Genomic DNA, 14,551 nt, shown 5'->3' on the forward strand with positions numbered 1-14,551 from the left:
GTACTTACATGAGGCAACTGTTGACCCTGGGGTGATCCATTCCTTATGCAGACACTAGGTATAGGCACTCAAGTGGGGTAGTTTTTTATCAGGACAGGTGGGGAATCACTGGGTGGTAGGAATTTTGTGGATCGCAGCATATTCCTGTAGTTTGTGTGACAGAAATGCAAGAAAAATAGAGTATTTATTCAACATTTCAGCTTTGCAGGGTATTCTGGCTATGAAAACTTTGGGGAATCCACACAAGTCACACCTCTGTGGACTCCCCTGGATGTCTAGTTTCCAGAAATGTTTGGGTTTAGTATGTTTCCCTATATAGCCACCGAACCCAGGACCAAAAACACAGGTGCCTGCCTTACAAAACCAGTTTGTTTTGTGATTGATAATTTTGATGTCTCCACAATACAATTTGGGTAGTGGAATTCGGGGCTGAACTAAATTGGGGAGCTCCCAAGAGCGCACCCTCTCTGTTCATGACCCCGCATTCACCTCCTTTCTGGGTTGGGCTAACCCACTATTGCCCTGTTGCACAGACTGTGCTTGCGAAGGGACAACAGGACTGCCCTCATCACCTCCCTCACAATTTACTGGAAGGAATTATCCAATGGGACTCCTCCAACTGCAAAATCACTCCCAGAGTCTGCGCCATTATCCTATCCCTCAGATGCTTTCTCAGTATCTGCTGTCTCAGTCTCTGATCCTATGTCAGAGCTGTCCTCCATAACCAGAGTGACGTCAGCAGCAGTCATCCATCAGGATGCCATCTCTGCTATTGGCTAAACTGTTGCTCTAAAACACTAGCCTACATAGACAGTCACAACATTGATGGTGTGTGTGTGTGATACATGCAACAGTAAAGGCCACCTTCCCTGCTCTTCTTCTCTCAATCAGCACGTTCTTTCAAGACACTCAAACACCTTGTCACATACCATTCGTCACAGTCTTTAGCACCTCCTGCACCCAGTACAACAATCGTTATTGGTGCTCCCACTCCCATGTCCTCCTCTTCGGATTCCCTCATTACCACCCATCAAACGTGCTCTTCATCTCTCCATAGCCACCCGGCACATACATTTCATTTGTATTATAGCGCAGGTAGAAGCTAACTTTACTAACGTACTCAGCTATTTACTTAAAAGACAGATTCGCTCTTTGCAGTAGTCATATAAACCTTCTGCGCTTCTTTATGGCACTAAAACTGCCAAGAGACAAAAGTCTTATCCTTTTGTAGCAGAAACATAATCGCAAGACTTACTTGACTTCTTTATTGCTGCATAAAAGCTACAGTTGAAATGCGTCCGCTGAAGTATGTGCACTGCTTTGAAGACGCAAGCTGCAACTGCAAGACAACTGGTGGCATATATATATATATATATATATATATATATATAGATCACTTTTATATGTGGGTCTGGTTTTCCTGGGGGCCGATTGCAGCCCCCAGGGAAACCACACATGCACTGACAAAAGTGATATATGTATGTATATATATATATGTATATATATATATATATATATATATATATATATATATATATATATATATATATATATATATAGATCTATCTATAGCTATATCCATGTAGATAGACATATATATATATATCTATATATATATATATATATATATATATAGATATATATATATATGGATATATATAAATATGTATTTTTTTTGTAGATGTAGGGTTTCCTTGGGGCCAAAATGGCCACCAGGGAAACCCTACAACTACTAAAAACAAATTGCCCCCACATGGGATCGTCCTGCCTATGGGCGACCCCCTGTCAATTTCGTTTTTTTTGTTATTTTTTTATTTTTATTAGCCCCTGGGGGTGGCGCAATCGCACCCCCCCAGGGGGCCCCAACATCAACAATAAAAAATATGGCCCCACAGAGGGTCGCCCTGCCTATGGGCGACCCCCTGTCAATGTCCTTATTTAAAAAAAAAAAAAAATAGGCCCTGGGGTGGCAGGATCGTCCCTCCCCAGGGGGCCCCAACATAAAATTTTTAAAATATGGCCCCCGGGGGGGGCGGCCCGTTTTCCTAGGGGGGCCGACCCCCCCAAGCAAAATCCCAGGCGTCTAGTGGCGTTTCCTGGCCCCCGATCGCAGCTGTGCTGCGATCGGGGCCAGGAAACGCATTCAGGAAGGTCTTGTATGAAAGGGGAGAGTCTCCCCTTTCCTACGAGGCCTTCCCGAACGTGGGGAAGGCCGTTTGGGGACGTTTTCCCCATCGGAGCAGGAAGCAGCCCTACGGCCGCTTCCTGCTCTGATGGGGAAAACAACAGTGTGACTTCAGCGCTCCTCGCGGCGTGCTGACTTCATAAAGGGGCGGGTGGGGGGTGGGGGGAGACACAGAAGCTCTTCCGTGTCTCCCGGGGTTTAAAAAAAAAAATCCTTAGGTGCCACGCACCCGAGGATTTTCAAACTGCCTCCCCAGTTCCCCAGTGTCGGCCACTGGTCGTGACCCGCACCAGGGAGGTAGTGCGGGCGTCGGCCACTGGCCGACGCCCGCACTTAAGGGGTTAATGTTGATGATATTTTGATTCAGAAATGGTACTTGTACGGTTAACATCAAGACAAGAGATTTTCCAGAGCGTAGAGTAGACCCCGGGATTCCTGGATGCTCAAATCTGAGAAGCTTGCCCATTAGTGAACTAGGACTTTTGATTTTGTAGGTGAATGCGAAGGGTCTATCTTGGTTGATAGAATTTGTACCCACTAATTCATACGAGTGATTGTTCAAAAACTGATTCAATTACATTATGTTGATGGGTCAAGTAAATTGAGGATCCATGCATCCTCCTTGAGACTTCAAGGTGGACGCGTATCAGCGGGAACTTTGCTGAGAGCATACATGCAGGACATCATTATGGGCATAGCTCCTCAACTTACTTGACCCATCAACACATTCGGATTGATTCGGCTTTTGAACCATCACCCACGCAACTTGACCCTACAAGTACCTTTTTTGGTCCAAAAGCTTGACAACATTGGTGGATGCAAAGGCTATTTACACAAAATGATGGCAATCTAGTTTATTAATTGATAACAGGACCCATTTTGTCATTTGATGTATGAGCTTTTTTGACCATCCTTGTGTCTATCTTTTTGGTACAGTGCCTACTGGGTGCACACCAGACCTATAAATTAACAAGTGCAACAGAAAACAAAGAATTCTTCCATAGCTTAATTTCAGAATCTACATACACTACCAACTAGTAGTTCCACATTAGGGGTATGTGAAATTTGTGTAACTTGTGGTCATGTAAATTGTGTTAAATGCTATTCAGCACTATTTTTTAACACAAAAATACATCCTGGCATAATTTTTTCATGAAAGAAAACATTTTGTGGAAAAAAAAAAACATAAGCATTGAAACAAGAGCCGATCCTGTTCAGCTGTTTATGTGCATTTGTAGTAATTTTTTTACCGCAAATGCCACATCTGTGGTCAATTTTTAACTCCAATGGCGTGTTATTGTGCCATGTGTCGTAATGGCATAATTGCAGGAATTTTGTGTAACAAGTGTAAAGTGAAATTCCCGAAACTACACATATTATAGTGCCATAATTTCAATCTTGCCCAGGCGAATTCCATATCTACAAAAAGCTGGTGTAACTAGCGTATTATCTTGCGTACTAGTTCTCTCATCAAACCTCTGTGACAATATACTGTCATTCTTTATCAACAAAAGTGATTCTTTGAGGGATGTCCTTATCTTGGCCACTTTATGAGTGAAAGAGCCTTGTTCCCGCTCTCTGACACCAGGTTGGGCATGTGCCTATATTCAGTGGCGTAACAAAGGTCCCCTCAGCCCCGCTGAATAGGGGACCCCAAGATCCAGGGGGCACTCTCAGTATAGTACCCAGGCCTGAGAGCTCCTGAGTAAGTCCGGAGTGGGGCCCCTCCATGTACTTTACAGGGAGGCCACCTCTAGTTTCGTTATGCCACTGCCTATATTTAAATGCTAAAGATTATTGGATTGGCCAAGGCATGTTTTAATGCCATGTGCAGAACATTGAAATATCACACCGAAACACACCTAATCACTGTATAATTTTTCACAAAGTTTTGTTATTTTCCTTGTATCTGCAAATCGATAACCCCTGCGAATATCACAGAAACAACAGTCAAAGCTGGCCCAGAAAAAGAGCCTCTTTTTGTGTCTTCATTCGATTCAGAAACACAGAGACAATTACTACCCTCTGCTTCAGCGGTGTATTGTCAGCAAAGCATGCATTAACTTGGATAGATTTCGAGGTAAAGTATGTGTGCACTCAACAAGCCAAAAAGAAATGCAAAGATCCCGTCTGCGTAGGCGCAGCGCCTAAAAATGACATCACGAAACACCGTCTTGGTCTAAAGCACACAGGTTAACTAGCTCAGCTCAGCAAAAGTCGGAGGCAAACACAGCTGTGTGTCCTGCGCTGCCTGTCCGCTCACGCACTAGCTCGTATCATTACTACATTTGTATATGCGCATACAAACAGTCCGATTTCTCTCAAAACAAGCACACGACCCCCTTTTGCACTTATGATCCTTGATAACAGCCTCAGGTGGTGCTCACACTTTCCCGATCAACTGAAACCTTGCCCTAGCACACTTTTCGGACAACCACACAACGGGGCAACACTAATTATATACTTGCATTAAGCAATTACAAGTAATTAAGTAGCAAAGGTATGTGACATAAGTCCGGTGCTCAAACGTGAGTGAGCGCAAATCATTTCCAGTGCCTAATTTGGTTGCAGGTAGAGCCCGATGACACTAATTTTAGGGTCTGGCACTTATTTATCTTCATCAACATTTTTGATCCACAGTAAGAGAGAGAAAATGACAGGCGGAAAAAATGAGGTAGAGAAAGGCGATAGCAGTAACAAATGACAAAGGCAGAAACCAGGGGTAAAAAAATATTACAACAGTGAGTTAAAGAGGGACTGTCTGACAGTGGATTAAAGAGGCGTGAGGTTAACTCGAGACCACGCAGCCTTGATATATGACACCAAGTCCTTCCACAGTACCAGCAGAGGGCTTTGGAGCAAAACTTTCGGTCTCAGCATTTAGGGGCGTATTTATACTCTGTTTGCGCCGGATTTACATCATTTTTTTTACGCAAATCCGGCGTAAACTTAACTCCATATTTATATTTTGGTGCCAGACATGCCTAGTGCCAAAATATTGGAGTTAAAGTCATTTTTTGCCTGAGGAAAACTACCTTGCGTGAATGAGATGCAAGGTAGGTGTTCCCGGGCAAAAAATGACTCAAAGGCCCTAGCGCCTTATTTTTCCTCCCGTGCAAAAATCACGCACAGATGAGGAGGGCCTTAAATAATGGTGCTAAGCATGCTTATTGCCATTATTTAAAGCCTGGGTATGGGCAGGCGTTAGGGGATCCCCCAAGTCTCCCGATAAAAATGAAACCTCACTTGTAGGGGTAGGCCTAGTGCCCGCGCCAGGAAATGCCCCAAAACACAACATGGACACATCACATTTTGACAAAGAAAACAGAGCTGTTTTTTGCACGTGCCTAGCTGTGGATTTTGGCCTCTAGCTCAGCAGGCACCTAGGGAAACCTAGCAAACCTGCACAGTTTTGAAAACTAGACACGTAGGGGAATCCAAGATGGGGTGACTTGTGGGGCTCTGATCACGTTCTGTTACCCAAAATCCTTTGCAAACCTCAAAAAGTGGCCAAAAAAACACTTTTTCCTCACATTTCGGTGACAAAAAGTTCTGGAATCTGAGACAAGCCACAAATGTCATTCCACCCAGCGTTCTCCCAAGTCTCCCGATAAAAATGATACCTCACTTGTGGGGGTAGGCCTAGTGCCCGCGACAGGAATAGATACACACAACGGTCAATGTAAAAAAATATTACAACAGTGAGTTAAAGAGGGACTGTCTGACAGTGGATTAAAGAGGCGTGAGGTTAACTCGAGACCACGCAGCCTTGATATATGACACCAAGTCCTTCCACAGTACCAGCCGAGGGCTTTGGAGCAAAACTTTCGGTCTCAGCATTTAGGGGCATATTTATACTCTGTTTGCGCCGGATTTACATCATTTTTTTTACGCAAATCCGGCGTAAACTCCATATTTATATTTTGGTGCCAGACATGCCTAGTGCCAAAATATTGGAGTTAAAGTCATTTTTTGCCTGAGGAAAACTACCTTGCGTGAATCAGATGCAAGGTAGGTGTTTCCGGGCAAAAAATGACTCAAAGGCCCTAGCGCCTTATTTTTCCTCCCGCAGAGAGGCGGAACTTCTACTGGAGAGCATGAAACAATAGCCATGGGGGAGGGGTAAGCACTCACCCTCTGGATCAACCACAGATAGACAAATGGGATCTTCTTGACTGCTCAGTGTTTGAATATGAGGAATGCCAGACTATGTGCAAACGTGTAACTCACTCAGCTCTAAAAGTGCCGAAAAAAAAGGAGAGCACTTGGATCATTTGTGAAGTTTTCATCAGAGGGAGGTGTCCTCATAGCTGTGAGGACAGAGTTGTGTAGTTTTGGAGTGAAACATGGAATTAAAGGGGAATCCCTCCGATGTTATGCAGGTTAGGACAGGGTGGAACCACTTTTCAACAGTTTCAATTCCCATTCCTCATGCTACATTCCTAATCTCTCATTACTCATCCTTTTCTCTTAATTCTTCATCTCCTACTTTTCATGCCTGATCCCTCACTCCTTGGCATGGTACCAGAATATAGTAGCCTAAATATCTTTGATCAAAACTATTATGCTCTAAATATCTGCCCGTTTGAGTAATTAGAAAATCCGTAATCAATGGAACAATAATTTTGTATACAATATTTAGGACAAAATACATATGTCAGATTCGTTTTTGTACATGATGTTCTGACATACAACTTCACTCCTTATCCATCAATCCTCATAAAACAGTCTTCATTCCTTCATCATCCCTCTGTCCACACTCTTCACCTTTCATACTCCCTTCATCACTTGTAATTTCTCACACTTGAATCCCGAAGTTCTCATCCCTGTTTGCACATCCCTCAGACATCTTGTATTATTTCTAATCCTTCATTCCTCACTGTGTCCCCCTCTATCTTTATCCCTCATTTCTCAATCCTCTTCCTTCACCTCTTTTCTGTCTCTCCTCTTCCCTCGCACTTCCTCTACATCCCCCAGCCATCACTGCTAGTCAGTTTCTTATAGATATGCTGGGCTAAACTGATTAGTAGTGGGTGGCAATGGAAGGGAGAACTCTGTAGCCATGATGGTACCCTCAGTCATCTTGGATTTTAATACACAAAGAACAATTGGAGAAGTTTAATGCCACTTGATACAGAAACTATATCACATCAAGGTCAAAGTGGAAATACTGTGTATGGGAACATTATGCTCTTTGGTTTAAGGCAACTCTCCAATTGCGCACTAGTTCCAGGTTTAACTACTGTCCCTTAGCCCAGTATCATATCAGAATCAATTTTGGACAGAGAAAGATGGGGGGCATCCTGCCTGTAGCAAGAAGACTTTCTACTAGCATCTATGGAAATGGTAGGAAACTGTTTTGCCATCAGAAATGAAACTGATCCAGCATTGAGGGAGGAATTTAAACATGTGTTCAATGTCAATGCTATAGACCCATAGCTTGTTCAATCCCTTCATAGCAGATAAGCCAGAGTCAAAGCTGAACCACTTTGAACTAGTCAGCCCATCTCAAGAGTCACCTCCACGTGCATAACACCTCCTAAGTTGCCCAAGGAATTGTTTATTGTTAGACCTCACAGCCGTAGGGTGGTCATCCCCCAAATATTTTGCCTTTATTCCTCCATATTTTTCTGATCTCATTTTTGAAAGCCTTAGGACTCTGTGCACTTTACCACTGCTAACGAGTGCTGAAGTGTGTGTTCTCATTCCTCAAAACATGGTATCATTGGCTTATCCCCAAATGGCATACTTAATTTACTTATAAGTCCCTAGTAAAGTAGTACTAAATGTACCCAAGGCCTGTAGGTTAAATGGAACTGGTGGCCTGGCAGCACTTGTTGTACCCCCATTAAAGTAGCCTTGCAAACCTGTCTCAGACTTTCCATTGCAGCCTGTGTGTGCAGTTTCAAACTGCCATGTTGAATTGGCAAAATACACCTTTTGCCAGGCCATACCTTCCATTTTAATACATATGTCACCACTAGGGTAGGCCCTAAATAGCCCACACAACAAGGTGCAAATTATTTAACAAGCAGGGCATGTACGTTTAAGTTTTAGATGTCCTGATAGAGGAAAACTCTAAAATTCATTTTTCACTATTGCAAGGCATACCTCTCCAATAGGATAACATTGAAGTTACCATATTACATTTAATTAGCTGTAAGTTCCGGATGGGGACAGGTAAGCAGTTCACGTTTGGTGTCTTTGGAATTAAAAAAAAAATCCTAACATATGGTGAAGTCAGATTTTAAATTGCAATTTTGGAAATTACACTTTTAGGAAGTTGGTGTTTCCTGCCTTAGCCATTCAATGCTTGCACCCTGTCTTCGGGTTGCATGATGGGGTGTAGTTGGCAGTTTGTCTTTGTGTATTTCTTCCAGACAGCCACACACAATAGAGAGTATGGGGTGCCAGCCCTACTTTCCCTTGAATAGGCTGTGTCCTGCCTTCACACAAAGGACCACATACTCCTTGTAGTTAGTCTGGCGCCAGGGGTGGCAGAAAACCTGGTGTGTTAATGGGAAACCTCTAGAAGCTTCTCTCACTTCCAAGGAGGTACCATGTATAAACATTGGACCTCAGGTGCCAACTCTTCAGTACACTTATGGACCTGTGGGAGACTCTGCCAGGAAGAAGGACCTTTGTGACGCTGGAAGGACTTCCACTCTGTTGGACTGCTACCCTGAAGGACAGCCTGCCCTGCTTTGCTGACCTGCTGACCTCCGGCCTGAGGGAACGAAGAAGGACTGGACCTACCTAGGGCCACCAGAGTCACCCCAAAAGCAAAGCCTCTTGTACCTAGCACCTGGACTTTGTAACTGTGAATCCTGCCCTGCCAAGTGGTGTCATCCCAGCCCTGAGCTGTCGGAAATGGGTGTGAAGGTGCTGTGCCAGCCCATCTAAGGATCAAGCAGAACAGATGCTTCTCTGCTGCACAGCGCAACCCCTGAGCACAACTGATGTATTGTCTCTGCTGTGTGGATTTTTCCTGGTGCCAGGAATCTGTATCGCAGACTTGCAGCTCCTCAGAATCGTCACATCTCCCCTTCTTCACGACACTTCCTCAACGCTGGACCTCAAATCACATGCCCTTGTTGATGGAATCCTCAATGATGACGCAAGACCTTGCATTGTAGCACCGCAGGTCCTAGGAACTGGTGCATTGCCTCAGCTGTGCAGCACATCCTCAACAGGGATCCTCAAAATGCAACGCAACCAGAATTTAGGTTACTCTTGCCCAGCAGGCATAACTGGGGCCCTATTGTCGGCCTGCACTCCATCACGGCAGGACTGAACTTGTGACTTTTTCCCAGTCTGGCATAACCAGATATCCACAGTTGGTGCTTTGTGCTTTTTGGGACTAATTTCACTAAAATCTTTAAAACTGCATATCTCCAATTCAACTGATTGGATTTTTGTCATTTTGGTTTTGTTTTAATTCTTAAAATGTGCTCTTGTTTTTCACTCTGTTGTGGGTTCCTTTTTGTGGTGTGTTTTCACTGTGTTATTGTTTGAGGTGCTGCATAGATACTTTAGACTGTGCCTCTAAGTTAGGCCTGACTGCTCTACGCCAAACTACTAGAGGGTTGAGCACAGGTTTATTTGGGGTTTGTTTGTAACTTCACCCTCACAAAGATCTTGGTTGCTGCTTGAGTAGGGTTTCATTGCCCTCAACCAGTGACACAATTTCTTACATTTATAGATTAAACTAAAAACTCAGAGGTTAGATGTTTTAAACCTCTATTTACTCTTTAAAGGGTTATACCCAATGACGTAACATTATGTGTAAGAGGCAGGAGTTTCTGACTCGATATTATTTTTGCAAAAATGGTGAACTCCTTACGCTCCTTTTGATCTTATGGACATTTTCATATTTCCCCTCACCATTTGTGTATCCTTTAAGGATTTCCTTTTTCTATTTTTTGTATTATTAAATGTTGATTTTTTTAACTTACATCTGATGATGTTCAATCATGTCTTTATTTTAAATGTCTTTTTTTTTTGTGGTACTGTGACAGGCCACACGACGCATATTTTGTCTGAGGTCGGTCTTGTTGCCCTGGCATAACTACAATGTATGAGCCAAAGTACCCATAGAGAAACCCGTTTACCTCCGTTGGCTGAACTGGAGACCATAGTCCAACAGACCTGTTTCAGATAAACTTTTTTCAAGGATACCGAGGATATGTAGTCTGGTATAGACCTAGATGAAATTTCAATTAAGTGGCATAATTCATGCAATTTCAGGGATTTCATGTTATACTTACTATGCAAAATTCAAAATATTATGCCATTGTACCGCTTGTGCAATTATACCAAGTTCCCGGCAAAATGAGAGCACTGGATCTGGGGAGTAATATGAACAACCAGAGCGCAGTCCGTTGTTGTTGCAACAACTATTGTTTTTAGTTCGATTTGTTTAGCACAGAATGCATCATCGATACCAAAAATGCATACTGGGACGCATTTCGTGCAAAATTATAGTGCTAAATGCTGAATTTGCAGTGTGTGTAATTATACTTATTTCCTTGAAAATTTCCATAGTTATGCTAAAATAAATTATGCAAATATTGGTCACGGATATGCGTGGCCCTCTTCTCAAACGAAATATGTGTATAATTTTTACATTCAAACCATGTGAAGATCAACTTCGATACTGTGTATATTTTGAATTAATGAATTATTAATTGATGCTTAATAGTTTTGTTGACTGAACAGAGTTGTACTATTTGGGGCTACGAGTTTATTGGCAGTTTATAAAGTTACTAAAGAAAGCATAGCTGCTGCTGCTGATCAAAACATTTATCTCAAGATTAACTGTGGCATTTAGAAAGATATTTGTTCTGGCAAGCCATACAAAGGGTGAATTGACAAAGTCAATTTGGAATTCGTTCAAGAACTCAGTTCCTCTTGGAATGAAAGGGAGTGTCTCATTGTAGTTTATATTTGGAGTAAGTACTGACAAATGAATTCCTTTGAGTTCCACAGAACTCTGAGAAATCAAGCCAGACTCTCACTCTTTTCACGTGGTCTCGAGGGACAGAGTGCCAAACAAAATCACTCGCAGGTATATCAATGAATCTGGCCAGAAGATTAATTATGTTGTGGTTGAAGAGTTCTAAATCTGATGTGACAGGTATCAATGAATTTACAATACTATGCTGCGTATGTATCCTCTTCAACTTGATAACGTTATTTGGTACACATGCTTTTCTTTTCCTAAAATATTCCTTCCTAGTTACACACAGCGAGAAGCATGCTGGGTGTGTGTTTTGCAATGACCGCCACTTGGGTTGTTTCGATTAATGGCCGCCACACACATTGATTGCACGTGCTAAAATGCTTTAATGTGGCAGCTCAATCTTTCGCTGTAGTGAGTGTCTTTACTCTCTGTCACCCTCAATGAGTCCGACAAAGCACGATTTCAGGGAAAAAAAGCTAAAGTTCCCTCTTATTTTCAGGATGGATGGCTACTGTTGGCTATACTCGAAGCTGAGCTGTCAGTCGGAACAGGGAGGCCATTACTGGACTGACTCCATACCCAAATGAACCCTTAATGAAAAGCCATCAGGATCCAGAAAAGTGACAGAGGGTGGAGCACGCTCGTCCGTCAGCTTGAAGGTCAGATTAAAATAAGAATACTGGGTCGCTCCCGCTTCATTCCTTTCTTGTTGTTTTTCCATTTAAGGTGATTGCAGCAAAGTAATAGGCAATGTGTCAAATGTTTAATCAGCCAGATGTGCTCGAAACAGCATTACAGAATTGCATTTCCACTTTGTCGAAAGTTAATTTTACCACTTCTTCACCATTTCCAGTCTTACATTCATCGTTTTAACAATACTATTATCTCTGGCCCTGATGTATCAGCTCTTATGTCTCTAAAATAATAAAGGTTTGTAGTTATATTAAGGTATTAATGTCGTACACCCAAATACAGTCCAATGACCATTTGGGACCTGAACAAGACATAAAGAAAATGTATAATAGAAAGATAGTTTTCTAAACGAAATTTAGGGCACAATATATATGTCTGACATTTTTTGTAGATGATATTCTGATGTACAACCACACACACTTTAGAAAGCTATCCAGCCTTCTCCCTACATACAAACAAAAAATATATTATTCGACTTTTGTTAACCCCTCGTCTCTCAAGCAGCATCAACAATTACCATTCCCTACTCCTAGCAAAACATTAGGCTTTAGCTCTCTTGTGATTCTATCTTCTCCTATAAAGCATATAAAGCTCACCTCTAACACCCTCCTTCGCGAAAAAATGAGCACTCTCTCAACTCCTGCCATAAGATCTCTGAAAAGCAGTGCTTAATTTGTGCTTGTTGTTTCCGGTGCTGAGCACCGGCACTTATTATTGAGGGTACGGGCTTATTCTTCTGTCCCAAGCATTTACTGCGAGCAAAGGCCACATATGGGAAAGAAGGAGGAAGAGAAAAACGAAAAAGCGTCACAAAGGGAGAAAATAGAAAGCTACTAGAGGGAGCTGAAGGGGCAGGGAGTGGCTTTATATGGATTAAAGAGGCCCGAGATGATTTCAGCATTACGCCCCTCAGTAATCCGTGTTTCCACATTTAATTGCAGCAGCCGCGTGTTTAAGAGGAGGGCTTTGGGCACTGGCACGTTTTTATTTACAAATTAAGCACTGCTGAAAAGCCATATATTCTGAGCTGTCACGGAGCCGCTTTTCATGGCAATGAGCCCCTCAACCAAAGGTCGATCTTTTTGTGATTATGAATACATAATGCCTTGACACATAAGACAGCTACAACTACAACTAAATAGAATGACATCCGCTCTTTCATCCTAAGTGGCTAATCACTTTTAGGATCCACATTACCTTCACCTTTCTCACTTCCTTCAGCCATTCATTCCAAGAAAACTTCTAATGAAGTGCCCTAGTAACAGTTGAGATAGAATTTTACTGCGGGTGCATTATGCGTTAGCATTGGCAGCTGCTGGCAGGGAAAAGTGGTGGGGCAGCACAGGGGACAAAAATATATTTAAAAAAAAGAAAACTGACCTGCCTCACGCTGCCTCGCCACCTCAGTGTTCTCCAGCTCCTGATGCGCAGCACAGGCTCCCAGATTCCCCTGAGGCAATCCAGACGCTTCTCTCATGCTGGTATTTCTCAGCATGAGAAAAGCGCTAGGATTGGGAGGAGCGGACTGGTTTTACACAGCAACAGGGAGTAAGAGACTATGCCTACTATTCTCCTGGATATATCTAAGTGTGCATGTAGTTTTAGCCATCCTAAGACAGCTGGCCAAACCAGCATGTGCACTTGCAGTGCCTTGGCCCACCACTCCTCCTGCTGCTGTCGAGGGATGACCATGCCCTAAAAGCTCAGCTCCGGCTCCATCATGCAAAATAAGATGATAGTAAAACAGTTTTATTAATAGTTCCTTTATCATTTTATTTTACATGCTTTCATTCACTGGCTCCAGTAGTGAGGCGATGCTCCTCAGCCATAACAGAGGAGCTGCCGCTGTGTGTTAGAGTTTAGTTTACCGTTCATGCAGTTGTTTTACAATTGATTCTCTTCTAACCCTTTATGTGTTTCCAGAGGGTGGGGTACAGAATGATGTGGTCACTGACCACCAAAACTGTAAAAGAGCCTGTGTTTCCATACAAACAAATAGGCAATCCAGTGCAGAGGGTTGGTATGAACGTCAGAGGGAAATTTAGGACTCAGGAAGATAGAGTTATCTTGGCAGTCTGCCCAAAGCGAAGAGAGAACGTGAGCAACCTGGCACTAGAGAAAAGTATGTAGTGGGAACTGAACTAAAGGGTAACTGAATAGCTGGAAGCAAGGAACATGAACTGTGGGTTGTCAGCTATGTAACCCTTTAATATATTGTTAAGTTATGTGTGATATCAATCCCTGAGACAACAGCTAGTGAGGCAGCAATGTTTGGGCACAAATGCCCTTGACATGGTGAAAGTGTTGGTATTCTGAAGAAACAACATATTAGGGCTCAGCAGCTAAGAGAGGTAGAATCAATCAATCAATCAATCAGTGCTTGTAAAGCGCAACTACTCACCCATTAGGGTCTCAAGGCGCTGGGAGGGGAGTTTTGCGTTCACTGGTGAGGTGGTTCTTAAAAAAGCCATGTCTTCAGTTCCTTCGTGAAGCTGAGGAGGGAGGTGGTTTGTCTGATGTGGAGAGAAAGGGCATTCCAGGCGGTGGCTGCGAGGAAGGAAAAGGAGCGTCCTCCTGTTCTGGTTTTCCTGAAGCGGGGTACTTCTGAGAGAGAGAGCTGGGCTGAGTGTTGGGCCCTGTGGGTTACGTGGAGGTTAAGTCGCTGGTTTAGGTAGGCTGGTCCGGTGTTGTGGAGGGCTTTGTGTGGGTGG

At 43.0% G+C, this 14,551-nt stretch overlaps 1 protein-coding gene across 6 annotated transcripts in view; it reads left to right on the forward strand.

The window, feature by feature from the left end:
* Positions 1 to 14,551, forward strand: part of LOC138259714 (leucine-rich repeat and fibronectin type III domain-containing protein 1-like protein) — a 3,031,897-nt gene that overhangs the window by 1,263,142 nt on the left and 1,754,204 nt on the right. For all 6 annotated transcript variants that reach the window (XM_069207608.1, XM_069207606.1, XM_069207609.1 and 3 more), the window contains one exon: positions 11,647 to 11,806. The gene's annotated coding sequence lies outside the window, so the exon portion shown is untranslated. The remainder of the gene's footprint in view (positions 1 to 11,646; positions 11,807 to 14,551) is intronic.

Source organism: Pleurodeles waltl, chromosome 9, assembly GCF_031143425.1.
Source record: "Pleurodeles waltl isolate 20211129_DDA chromosome 9, aPleWal1.hap1.20221129, whole genome shotgun sequence".
NCBI classification, from domain to species: Eukaryota; Metazoa; Chordata; class Amphibia; order Caudata; family Salamandridae; genus Pleurodeles; species Pleurodeles waltl.